The 13,669-nt window shown below is 43.5% G+C and overlaps 1 long non-coding RNA gene across 1 annotated transcript; it reads right to left on the reverse strand.

The window, feature by feature from the left end:
* Window positions 1-12,142: 12,142 nt before the first annotated feature.
* Window positions 12,143-13,282, reverse strand: LOC118970966 (uncharacterized). The gene is made up of 4 exons (XR_012123838.1): window positions 13,193-13,282; window positions 12,945-13,027; window positions 12,769-12,828; window positions 12,143-12,645 (listed from the first exon to the last, which is right to left on the reverse strand). It is a non-coding gene; the product is annotated as an uncharacterized lncRNA (long non-coding RNA).
* Between the last annotated feature and the right edge of the window lie 387 nt (window positions 13,283-13,669).

The following is a 13,669-nucleotide window of genomic DNA, read 5'->3' on the forward strand; positions in this document are numbered from 1 at the left end:
CATATCTATGGGGCTTCCAATTGGGGAGCCCCTAGTGGAGAATTGGTCAGGGTAAAGCACATACTAGAGGGGTGGGGCCTTCCCCAGAATTAGGGAAGGGAGGAGACCCCTGAAGCTGTGGAATTAACCCTCTGTGAGAAAGAAGACTGCTTAGAGGCCCTGAGTGGCCATGTAGAAGCTGAGATTGTGGATGGCATTTTCTCGAGATGGTGGAAAGTGTTATCAAGGAGAGAGGGTTATCAAGAACAGAGAGAGACTTTGGCAGGAGAGAGACACACTTCAGCATCGCTTAGAGGAGCTGGGTGATGACCTATGGGATGCCCTTAAGAAAGAGAAACAGTTATTGAGGAGACAGGTCATGGTCTGTGAAGATATGTTAGCAGCAGCGAGGAAGGAGACTTCAGGAGAATCTGCATTGCAGGAGGCCTTGAGGGATGGGGAGGAAAGAGTGGTGCCTTCAGCCCCAGAGAGAACACGTTGGGAGAGGATAAGGGTGTGTGGCTGAGGGCCAATCTATTGCTGAGGCCACCACCCAAAGCACCAGGCACTCATGGATTAAAGGCCCACCTGGTTGTATTTAAGAAAATAAAAATGCAACAACCATGGGATCCTTAGTGGAGGAGCTGCCCCTCCCCAGGTTATGGAGCACTCTGTACTCCACCCTACACCCAGGATGAGCTGGTGGACATGAGCATCTGGTATCTGAAGAAGCCATCAGAACATCTGCCTACATAGCTTTGCATCTCTGGAGTATGGAGGTGGAAAACATTGTTATGTGTGGTTCTGAAATGGGTTGACTGGCTTCCCTGATGACTCACGCTTCCCACCGGCAGTTGTTGCAAAGTGCCCATCATGCCTCAGGGAATTAGGCAATTCTGGGTTGTCTGACCAAAAGGACCCCACCCATACTCTCCAGTCCAGATATTCCCTCACCTGCCCTTGTAATTACCTAGTGATATGGAGATGGACTACTTCTCCCCAATGGTTGGAAACACCTATTGATATGAAAATGCACTAAGGCCAGGAGAAATATTCTGGAAATACTGCAATTTTACCCACACTCTTTCAAGTCAGTTTTCAGTTGTCAGTTTTTAAAAATAGAAGCCTGCTTTGCCTTTTTTCAAACCATTCATCAGGGGACTTTGGCCTAATCATGGTGATTTACCATACCTGCCCACTAGCTGCAAAATATACACAGAGCACCAGCAGGTGTTATGGGAGCTAGGCATGAAAATATCATCTATAATATGGACCCCCAGGGCCCTGATAAGGAGTTGTTCACTATAGGAATGAGAAATCGAGTGCTCCATACATCTCCTCCATCTCTCTTTAAGTCCTTAGGGACTATTCTTGCCCCCTACATAGGCCAGCCCATAGGTGAGGCTACTCGTACTTTAGCAGATCTGGGGGAGGTTGAAATAATAAGAGGATGGAAGGAATTATGGGCTATGACTGAAAGGAGAGGTGCAAAGTGTCCCATGAAGGTCTCAGAGACCCAGATGTGGGTTGATTTGATAAAGGCCCAATAGTGAAAGAAAACTTGATGGGCAGCCCAATAGGATCTTGTTAGAATTGTGGCACCAACTAAAGCCAGAGCAGCAATTCCAGTCACTGAGGCCCAAGGAAGCTGGAGGCAAAGTCCTATGTCTGGCTTGTGTCCCTGCAAGACTTTGTGGGGACAGTACTCAGGCTCCACCTGTGCCCTCACCACCACAGGATGATAATTAGGTATTGTGATTCAACTGAGGGAGTCAAGGCCTCCACCTTGGAGGATGTGGTGAGGACCAGAGGCCACGTGTAGAATTAGCAATTCACTGGTCACCCATGAATCTACAACATGTTCTGACACTGGTGGACACAGGAACTGAATGTTCCCTTATTTATGGCAACACTGAGCATTTTCCTGGGAACCCTGCTGTGATAGATGGCTATTGGAGTAAGACAATTAGAGTGAAGAAAGCCCAAATCCCACTGGGGATAGGGCGTTTACCTCCAAAGGAGTATACTGTGTACGTTTCTCCCATCCCTGAATATATTTTGGGGGTAGATATCCTGCAGCACATGTGGTTACCAACCACTGCTGGTGAATTCAGACTGAGGGTATGTGTGGTAAAGCAGTTCTGAGGGGACATGCTAAGCACCCACCTGAAGCTCCACCTGTACCTCGGTGAGTGACAACTACTAAGCACTATAAATTGCCTGGTGGCTGCATGGAATTTGGAGAAACCCTACAGGAGTTGGAGAAAGTGAGCATCATAAGGCCCACTCATAGTCCTTTTAATTCCCCAGTGTGGCCAGTGAAAAAACCAGACAGTTCCTGCCGTATGACCATGGATTACAGGGAACTGAATAAAGTCACACCCCCTTTGCCTGCTGCTGTCTCCTCTATAGCAGCCCTTATGGACACCCTCAATCATGAACTAGGGTGTATCATGAACTGGTCATGTATTATTAAGTTGTGGGCCTTGCGAATGTTTTCATCTCTATTGACCTAGCACAGGAAAGTAAGTAACAGTTTGCCTTCATGTAGGAAGGCCGGCAGTGAACATTCCCTGTCCTTCCAAAGGGATACCTCCACAATCCCAACATTTATCATGGACCTGTAGCCCAGGACTTGGCCACATGGAAGAAACTGCAAATGGTGCTGCTGTATCACTACATGGATGATATCATGCACATGTCTGATTCTCTAGATGATTTATAAGGGGCAGTTCCTAGACTGTGTAACATCTACAGGAGAAAGGATGGGCTGTGAACAGCACCAAGGTTCATGGACCTGCTTTGTCTGTAAAATTCTTGGTGGTTGTCTGATCGAGTAAAACTAAATTTATTCCTACCCCTACCTGTGTGGCAGTATTACAAGAGTTTTAGGGTCTTTTGGCCTACTGGAGAGTGTTTATCCCACACTTGGCACAAATTCTGAAGCACTTATACTGGTTGGTACTAAAGGGTATTGGGTGGGACTGGGATGAAACATGTACAGCTGCTTTTATGTTGCTAAACAAGCAATGAAGGCCATACAGGCCTTGAGTATAATGACTCAACAAGGCCCTGTGAGCTAGATGTTAGAGTAATCGAATGGCAGCAGCTTGAAGCAACATGTCAACCCATTGGATTCTGGTTACAACTAGGGAAAGGAGCAGAGCTCCGGTACACCCTGATAGAGAAGGGACTGGCTGCTGTGTACCATGCCTTGCAGGCTATGGAACCCATCATTAGGACAGCTCCAAACAAGGCAATTACCACCTATCCCATTATGGGGTGAGTGCAAGACTGGACCCAAAGGCCACGGAGTGGTGTGGCACAGACGCCTACACTGGCCAAATGGAGTGCATATTTACAGCAGCATAGAGCCCTCTCCACTAGCCCCTTCAGTGGAGAACTCCAGTGCTGATTGGGACCAGTGATGTATACCAGTGGAAAGCAGGAAGAACTTGCTTTTGATCCATTGGTAGCTGAGAGTCCTTGTCAGGAGGTAAAACCCCTATACCTGAAGGTCCTTGGTAGACAGACAGCTCCAGGCATGGGCAGTCCCTGAAGTGGAGGACTGTGGTTTTCCTTCCTAAGATTAAGACAATATGGATGGAAGATGGAGAAGGTAAGAGCAGCCAATGGGATGAGTTGTGGGCAATATGGCTTGTGATCACCCAGGGGCCCTCCCTTATAGTTATCTGCACTGAGAGCTGAGCCGGCTATTGGGGCTACTGACATGGCACCATGCCCACTGGATGGTTGGTCACCAGCTCCTTCAGGGCTTAGAGTTGTGGCAAGACATATGGGCCTCTGGTCAGACTAAGACAGTTACCTTATAGCATGTGACTGGCCATTTGCCTTTGGCATCCCCAGGGAATGATGAAGCAGACACATTGGCCCAGGCGCACGGGCTAGAAGGAAAGCCCACCTCTGATGTGGCCCAATGGTTACATTAGCGTTTGTTGCACAGGGGGCAAAAGACAATGTGGGCTGTCGCCTGTCGGTGGGGCTTGCCATTGACCTTTGAGGAAGTAAGCAGAGCCCAGAAGGAGTGCCTCGTGTGCTCTGAGGAACTTACACCAAGTCTCACAGCAATAGGGGACAATAGTATGGGGGCCAGTACCCCTTGTTGGGTGGCAGATAGACTACATTGGTCCTCTGTCCATATCAGTAGGATATTGGTATGCCATGACTTGTATGCACACAGCTACTGGCCTGTTGGTTGCCTTTCCTGCATGTCATGCAGATCAGCAAACCACCAAGAGGGGCCTATAGCATCTCTTTGCAGCCTATGGCCAGCCACAGGTGATTGAGAGTGATCAAGGCACCTACTTTACTAGACATGCGTTACAAGGATGGGTGCAGCAATGAGGAATAAAGTGGAAATTCCATGTATCATATAACCCTACTGGGGCAGGCTTGATAGAAAGGTACAATGATTTGTTGAAATCTGGCCTGAAGCTCACACCAATAGTCTACAGGGCTGGTCAGTTTGTTTATGGACATTGCTACAGCATTTGAATGAGAAGCCCTGAAAAGGAGCCTTGAGCCCTATGGATATGCTAGCACACATTGCTGCCTCTCCTATACAACTGTATGTGCAAACCAAAGGGGAGTTATGGAAGCCAGCATATGGCCAGCAGAGCAACATCCTGCTGCCAGCCCCTATGCATTAAGCCCTGGACACTTTGTTGGGCAAACATGGCCCTGTACGTTTTGACACATGGACCGGTGATGACTACCTCTTCTGGAACTTTGGGGAAAAGGTCTGGATGCTGGCCTCCTATATATTCCTGGAGTAACAGCAGAGTGGCCCCCAAGATCACAGTAGTGTACTCAAAACATCCGGGAGGTAAGAGCATCTTATGAGGAAGTTTTGTTTTATCTTTATGGCCAGTACATGTACCTCCCATCGCCCTATCTACTGACCCATCTGCAACTCCCACAGGAAGGGAGCTGAAAGCCTGGTATACTAGACCAGGACGAGATCCCATTCCTGCCACTGGCCTGTCACAGGACCACTTTCTTGCATGCATCCTACCTGACAGACTAGATTTGCTTATGCTGATGTCATTAAAACATGTGTTATTGCCCTTAAGGTTATTTTGTTCTACAGTCCCTGTGGCCTGTTCCCACCCCGGGCTGCATCCCCCACATGATGATTGCTCTGAACCGCCTACCTGTTCAGCTTCTGACAGCCTGTGGAATGGTCTGGGCTGTGGACTTAATCTGAATAGAACTTTGAACCTAATTGAATCTTCTGGCTTGAGGATTATCATGGTTGTATTGCTGTTATATGTTATTAGTCTGGTTACAGTGCTCCAGTTTTCCCACACAGGGGCCATTGTGGAAGATGGGGAATGAGTAGATTGTAATGCAAGATTTCTGGAGGGGTGGGCTGTGCATAAAATTGCAGTATTTCCAGATCTCTCACCTGGCGTTAGTGTATCTCCATATCAATAGGTGTTTCCAATGGATGGAGAGAGGTAATCCATCTCCATATCAAGGTAATTACAAGGGTCAGCAGGGTTTATCTGGACTGGGGAAGTTGGGTGGGATTCCTTTTTCTGCATCCTTTTTGCGAGACATGGGAGAGCAGAAGTGCATGACTGCTTGTAAGAAATAAATGCATTTCTCCCACTTTATTTCTCCCTTTGCTTGATTACAGTTTCAAAGGTATTTTGCCCCTAGATTTTTCCCTCAGAGTTACAAAGAGTTTTGTGTATAAAGCTGCCTGTGGAAATCTGTCAAATTTTCAGCCTTTGTTTTATTTTTGCTTTGGGCAAGAAGCCATCCAGCTTTCTTTTCAGAATATGGATTTTGACAGCATTATTAGTTGGACTTTGAATTCTCTTTTACCATCAGCAAGCAATGCTGTTTTCTGTATCTTCATAGTTTATTTATAGACAGAAGTTTGGGGAGAGAAATTTGCTTACCAAGGATAGCTTGAGTACTTAACACTGTATTTCTGAAATCCTCTTGTCTTCTTTTGAAACCCTCCCTAAGAAAACTGCATTGCTGGATGAAAGACTTAAAACCTCATATGGTTTGTTACTTTATGAGAAAAAGACCATCCTGGATACAAAGCAAGAAAAAGAACTTTATATTGAAGTTGATCATTCACATCAAAATTATCTTAAATATTTCCAAGGGAAAGTTTAAAGAGATCAAACACTGCATGAACATGGGGTTATCTCTGTAACACATACCACTCTGGTCTGTAGGGTTGTGGAGTTAATTGTCTATATCTGGCCCAACAATGTCCTCCTTTGCAATTCCTGAAGATCCAATTCAAATGCTCCACCGCTATTTTCCTCAGATGCCCCTTCATCCCCCTCCCTGTCCCTCCGCACATACATGCATCTGTGACCCCTAAAAGCAGCAGCCCCCTCTGTATGCCATTTATGGCAATTTATCTCATAATATAATATTCTGTGTAGAGTTCCAAGTCACCTTGAGGACAAGGACTATGTCTTACTCTTCCGTTTTGCACATTCCACTGTATCTACCATTGTGGCTGGCATATCAAAAAATAAATGAACTATTTGCTAAATTTAACTACATTTGAATGTCTCCACAAACTTCTATTGTCCCCAGATTGTCTTCCTCATAGCAGTCTTTAGAGGTCAGTATATTCACTCTAAACTTATTGCAAATAAGAGAAAAGGTTGAGGTGAGATGCAGTAATGTAGATAACATTTGCCTTTGTTGTCTTCCTGCCATTTTGTATAACCATTTTCCCCTAGATGGCCACCTCTGCCAAGGACCCTCTATGTCGGAACCTCACTGGACATGCTCAAGGCTGTTAGAGCTTGTGACTTTCATGTTTGTTTATTTGTTCCAAATTTAAATATACTCACTTTTTGTTACGTGATAAATATATGCACATTAAGTAAAACATTAGAAAATATAGACAAGCGAGATAAAAATTCCCTATAAACCCAGTCTTTAGGTAGGATGATGTGGTACATCCTTCACAGCTATAAATAGAGTGAATTTTGTTTGCTTGTTTTTCTTGAATGAAGATTTCAGATACCCTCTGTACAGAGTCAGACAGAAGGTCAGCCCAAGCAGACCCTCTTTGTCATGCAAAGATCATTTCAGTGGTCCTTTCAGTTTTGCAAAAATAAGGCTAGGTAGGAACTCTTGGTCTTGAGTTCAGAGTATGAGTGAATCTCTTCTTTGACTTAGTAAAGCTTTCTACCCCCAAACTCCTGTCCATTGGTAATAGTATGCAAGAAGGAGAGGAAGGTGGTGGACAAATTGAGGAGCCCAGGGTTCTTCTTGCAGGAGTCTGGAATGCCTTAGTAATATCCATGCACTGCTCCTTGAAGTCAGTGCCACTCCAAGTGGATCAAGGTGGCTCCAGACAAGAGCCAGGAGTGAAGAAGAGCGAGGAGTTTCCTTAAGTAAAATAAACTTGAGGAGGATATAAGTCCAAGTTGAAGACTTAATTCAGCATGTGAGGACTGTGGGCAGACCATATGCAATCCAACAAGTAGTTGCTGTTTGAAGCAAATCCAGGCCTGGTCATCTTGGTTGGAAATGGTTAACCTTGGAGGACTTTTGAGCTTTGAAGGGGCAAGGTGAACTTTAGTTTCTCCAGTGAATGTCTACATGATAGTGGCAATTCATTCGCCTCTCATAATGCCTGACTCATAGGTTGGTTAAAAGATCAAGTAAAATAATGAATATTCTATACAAACTTCAGTGTTAATGTGAGTTATAAAGGTTACATTTAATCTACAGGAACATATATACATACACATATGTATATATGTATATACATATACATATATATAACACTTTATTTCAGTACTCAAAAGAGATTTTAATTCAAAGTTTAAAAAAATGATTACATGCATAATGTAAACAAAAGCAGAGTTAAGGGCCAGGAGAGAGTGAAAGAAATTAACTTTGAAGACTTGGAAAATTTGTTTCCTGACATTTTCTAAATATGCATTTAAGTTCTTAAATTATTTAAGTCTTAACCAATACTTAGGAGAGCTAAGTACATATACAGACAAATGTTAATATAAGGGATATTTAACTCTAGTTATTTTTAACTAAGTAGATCATAAAATAAACCTAATACCTCATTAGAGGCCGAGTTTTTGCGAAGCTATAAAAACTGAACTGTGGTTGATGGGGATGGATGTAATAGAATTTTGAAACACTTGGCCATCTATGAGTCAGTGCCTCCGGAATGTTGGAGAAGAAAGAATGGCAGTAATCAGCCCAAGAGGACAACATAGGCATGTGCTCTGTGGATTGCTCCAAGTCTATTTTAGCAAGCTCACGTGTCTCCACAATGAAAGATACTCTCCAATGGTCAAATGGCATCTGAATTGCATAGGGCTATTTTTCAAGTCTTTAAAATAATTCCAAATCCAACTAGACTCTCCAAAATCTTCAATAAAAGGAAGAGTTTTTCAACATTTAGAAAGGAACTTGGGAAAAGGCTATTTTGGGACCATAGTTTATCATTACAAACATTGTCATTATACATTTTATTATTATTAAATGAGGTATTCCATAAACATGTAGGACTCTGATTACTAAAAAAGCAGAAAATAGCACACAGACTATTTTGGAAGTTACTGTAAGACTGTTTTGTTTGGTGATTTGCCAGAAAGGTAAGACTCCATGGCAGGTAATACTCATGGCTGAAATTTATTCCATTAAAGGAACTAAACAAAAGTAGCAGGAAATAGATGTGCATCAGTGGAGTCCAGAGAGATCCAGCACATGCCTCTGATGTCCCTCCTCAAAGAGGCCACACAGAAGCTTTTCTCTCTGGCACATCTGGCATATATGAGGAATGTCGCTGCCCAGGGAAGTCCATTTGAGTCTCAGGATCCGAGGCCTTTATGGGGCCAGGTCACATAAGTATATTCTGTTGCACAACCAGCCAAAAACAAGATTCCTGCAATGGACACACAGGTGCACATCAGCACTCTTGAGAGTTGTGTGAAGCAGCCTGAGAAACCAGTACAGTCCAGGCTCAAGTGGGTATAACAAAATTAACAACCATTAACATAAAGAAGATTCCAGGGAGCATATAGCTAGGTGTTAGCCAAGGGTCAATGATGGTGCCTTTGGAAACATGTCAGGAATAAGCACGCAGCCCTGCCTGCTGTGGTAGCTCTTTCATCGGTGATATTCTGGAATGAACCAAAGGGAGCAAGCTTGCAAGATGGCATTGCCCCTACGAGCACATATTGTATTCTCCGCCACTCTGCCTTTCACAAAGTTTCTTCCTCAGCAAGATTGTCCTCCACTTCCTCTCCTGTCCTCATTTCCACATCCCACATGCCCTTCTAACTCCCAAGGAACTAGTTGACTACCTGGGGACCCAGGCCCACCCAGTAGCCATTGTTCATGCAGTCAGGACCAGCTACATAATTTGTAGGGTCTAGTGAAAAATGAAAATACTGGACTCATTGTTTGAAAATTATTAATAATTTCAAGAAAATTATTAATAATGACCTCAAAGCATTACAACCAAGGATGGATGAGGCCTGACCTAGAGCCCTATGGAACTACCCAGGTTGCACATCAATGAAGCCAGTTCTGGGTGCAATGATTATCTTCTGGAGATTTGCTTCTTCCAAGAGACAAAATCAATCAAAAGATGATTTGGTGAGCCTAGAATCAGACAAAGGAATTGGGTGTTGCCAAGCTGCTTTTGCTCCATGAACTTACATGCTGAGTTTTCTACTGGTGTATGTTAGACAGCTGAGGAGCAATGGAACAGACTCACCCTAAAGTCAGATCACTAATGAAGCTACTTAGCCTCCCAGGTTCCATTTCCTCCTCAATAAAACAAGAGTGATAGTGATACTGAGTTGATGCAATGTGAATGTTGAAAGAGATAATGTACATGAAGTCACTTTGTAAACTAAGGTACTGAGCAAATATTATTAGCTTTCTCTCTGGAGATATTCCATTCAGATAACAAACATTGGTTTATTATTTCCTCCTCCATGGGTAGTACTGGAGACTCATGGGCCAATACTTTTCTTTTCCAACTTTTTCTCCCAAACACTAATGCTTCTGTCACTGCAGCATAACATACCATCATATTATGTTTCCCCAAGTCACAGAATACAGTTACAGTTGATATTTCATGGGGAGACTGAAACATTCATAACATCCATGCTGAGTTCTCTCTATGGATGGCTAACCTTAATGTTTTGTTCCAATTCACTTCAAATTCAGAGAAGTCATTTTCAAAACTTGCCCTTATACTATGGGTCTGTCACACTATTTAATACCTGTAGTCACCTATGTACTAAATATATATTTAGCTCTTGTTAACCCTTCAGCTTCCTAATTACTATGTGCACATAAAGATCTTGAGAAATATTTTCTAAATGAATGAATTAGTGAATGAGTAAATGAGTAAATGAAAGGAACAGAAGGTCATAGCTACCAAAGAATTAAATGCTGTTTATGTCACCAACATGATTTCTTTGATGACAGAAATAATGTTTCTCCTAGTTGCTACCTAAAGACTTCAAGCTCATGGACATGCATGCCAGGTAGTTGCTGTACTGATCCCAGGAAAGATGCAGTCTTTCACTCAAGTGAGAGAGGCTGCCTGGGCTGAAATAGACCAGAATGGGGTGGCATGAGCCACGGATCAGCCCCACAGAGCACTCTTCCCTGGATGGGAACAGAGCCCCAGCCTGGGGGCACAGAGTCTGTTTCAATGTGGTCAAAGGGGTCCAGGGCCAGATCTGTGAGCCTGGGGTCCTTTTACTTCCTGACTTCCTCACTCCACATTTCCCCTTCCTCTTCCTTCCACTACATAACAACCCCTCGATCTGGGGCACTGCTGATCTATCCTAAACCAGATTCAAACCAGGAGTCATATCCAAGACTCTCCCAATCCCCACAGAACACTGAGGGGTTGAACTGATTCTCTTAGAAGCATAGCAAAGACCTGCATCCTGGGCTGTGAAAGACTAGGCTAGCTTCTGGAGGTGGCCTAAAGGAAAGAAAGAAATGGTTTTCATCCCCAAACCTGTATTTCCTATATATGTTTGGGCCAATGTATAACAAAGACTCAGTAAGTGTGTGCTGACAAGCTGAATAGAGTTCTTACGGTGGGCAACTCATGGAAGTGGAGACCTTCCATAGTTCAGAATGAGACTGATCTCTCTGATGAGTTGTTTTCCCTATTTGGAGACTACCCAAGAAATTCCAATAGAAGTGGAGTACTTGCTCTAAAAAGGGAAGTGTTCAATTTTTAATGTTGTGAAAGAAACAAGTGAATGACTCAGAGCATTCAGCCTTGAAGATGATTAAGAAACCCAAAATTATTATAGCACTAAGCCCTTAAATGAGGATTGAGAATCCTCTATTAAATCTTTGAGCAAGTTAAATTTCTCATTGCTTGTGCTCTTAGGGTCCCTAGAAGATAGGGTGAAAATAACGACAGCCAGGTTATTGCACTCTGACAGCACTCATAATTCTGGAATGATCTTCAGTCCCAGAGAATTCAAAATGAACTCAGTTAAGTGCTGGCTTAATTAAATAGAATAATAAGTCAAAATGTGTCACTTTAAAGGAGTTAGTGTTCCCTGGGGGTGATTTTGGTGAACTGAATTTTCAGCAGTTAGAATGAGATTTTCCTCCTTGTAAAGGAGTGGCTTTTTTCGCCTACACACTGAGGAAGCCTCTACTGTCAGAAAAGTATAGAAACATGATGTGTTAAAATGGAAAAATCAGTATGAACTTTTTGGCTTTCAATAATATTTTCTAGCTCTATCACAATTAAATTTGGTCCCACAGCAACAGTAGCACATCTAGTAACCACAATTTTTGATCCTTAATACTATTTCTACCAAAAGCAGACAGGCCTCCTGGAGGTACCTGATTCCATGTCTTGGGGCAAGAACAATCAGGATGGCTTGGAAACATCAAGTCTTGCCAAAATGCAAGAATGCCTTCAAGGATGCCAGAAACAGGGCTGAAGGGCAAAGCAGCTTGCTGGAAGGCCTTCCCTTGTGAAACAGCTTCAGCAAGCAACTCCGGTTCTTAACACAATTAGGATAAGCTGAATCTATGAAAGGTCATGAGTTTTGATACTCCTAAAGAAATTTAAGCGTAATTTATACAAAAGGCAAATTGTAGTACAAAAATGAGTAACCATAAGAGGCTATGTTTTATTTGTATTAATTTTAATAAAGAGAGTGTGTGTGTACATCTTGGACACCAAATGAGATGGTATATTTTTTCTTTACACATATTTATTGTAAGATAAATTCTAGCCAAAAAAGTAGGCGACAAGAGGCAACAAAGGGCCAGGCAGTTTATCTGAACACAATTCCTGGGCGATGTTCCCCAGTCTACTGAAATGGAGGCTGGGGAAGTCACGAGTAACCAGATAGGTGGGGAGTTTTTATAAGCACAGGGAGGGGAGGGGGAAGTGGACTGCGCCAGGGTTATGTGGGGAATTTTTTATTGGCGCAGGGTCGGGTGATGGACAGCCAGAGGTCTCCTCCTTCTGGATGGAGGGGGTTTGCATCTGGGGTTTGTCAGCATGTCATGGGACTGGAATCCAGGAAGAGCTGTCCGTTCCTTCCCCATATGGCACAGAGCTACTTGGTGCTGTCTCTGCTCCGCCTGCATTGTCCTCACTCTTCTCCCTCCAGTGCCTCCAGCCTTACATTTATAACATTAACAAAATTATACACAGCAGTAATAGTAGTGTAACTTTTTCGGGTACCCAGGCCCAATTCCAATGTGTATAAATATGTGGGAAGGGGTCTTCCCACACATACTTACACCACGCAATTCTTGAACACCAGCAGGGCATTGGAGAACTCAACTCAATTCTGATGCTATCTGCCCAGAGACAACACCAGATTCCAGGTTAAGGGCTCCATCCTAAGACTGTCCTCCAACCCCAATTCCAGACACGGGTCGCAAGTCCCAGGCACTTACTTGTGCTTCTGACCTACCAGCTATAGATTAGAGGTTCCCACGACCTCTCCATTAGGTTTGATTAATTTGCTAGAGCAGCTCACAGAACTCAGGAAAACACCTGTTTCATAAAGGATATCACAAAGGATACAAGTTAACAGCCAGATGAAGAGAGGCATAGGGCAAGGTCCCAAATAAAGGAGCTTCTATCCTCGTAGAGTTTGGGGCCTGGCTTGGTGGCACATGGAGGCATTCTGGATCCCCAAACATAGAAGCTCTCTCCTACCAAGAAGCAGGATCCAGCTGAGCAGAGAAAGAAGACCTCAGGGCAGAGAGAGTGAGAGCAAGCTCTTCTCACAGTTTTGTGAGGGCTTCATTGCATAGTCATGATTAACTAACTTATTGGCCATTGGCTGATTCAGCCTCCACCCCCTGCCCTTAGGTGAGGGTCAAAAGTCTCTCATTACCATGACAAAACACCTATTTCACCATTAAGACTCTGCAGTGTTTTCAGGAACTGTGAAGACAAATATACCTGGGAAATAAATATTTGGTCATAAGACTGACAAAATATGTATTTCTTATAACTCACTATATCACAGTGTGCCTTTTCCTTCATTAAACTTATGTCCATTGATAAAGCATGGATATATACATGCTTCTATCTGTCAGCAAAAATGGTGAATACAAGATTCTATGAAAACTAGAAGAATTTTAGACAAAGGAGGGGTAGGATTACTTATCCCTTGCTTGCGATCATACA

The sequence above is a fragment of the Manis javanica genome, chromosome 2 (assembly GCF_040802235.1).
Source record: "Manis javanica isolate MJ-LG chromosome 2, MJ_LKY, whole genome shotgun sequence".
NCBI classification, from domain to species: domain Eukaryota; kingdom Metazoa; phylum Chordata; class Mammalia; order Pholidota; family Manidae; genus Manis; species Manis javanica.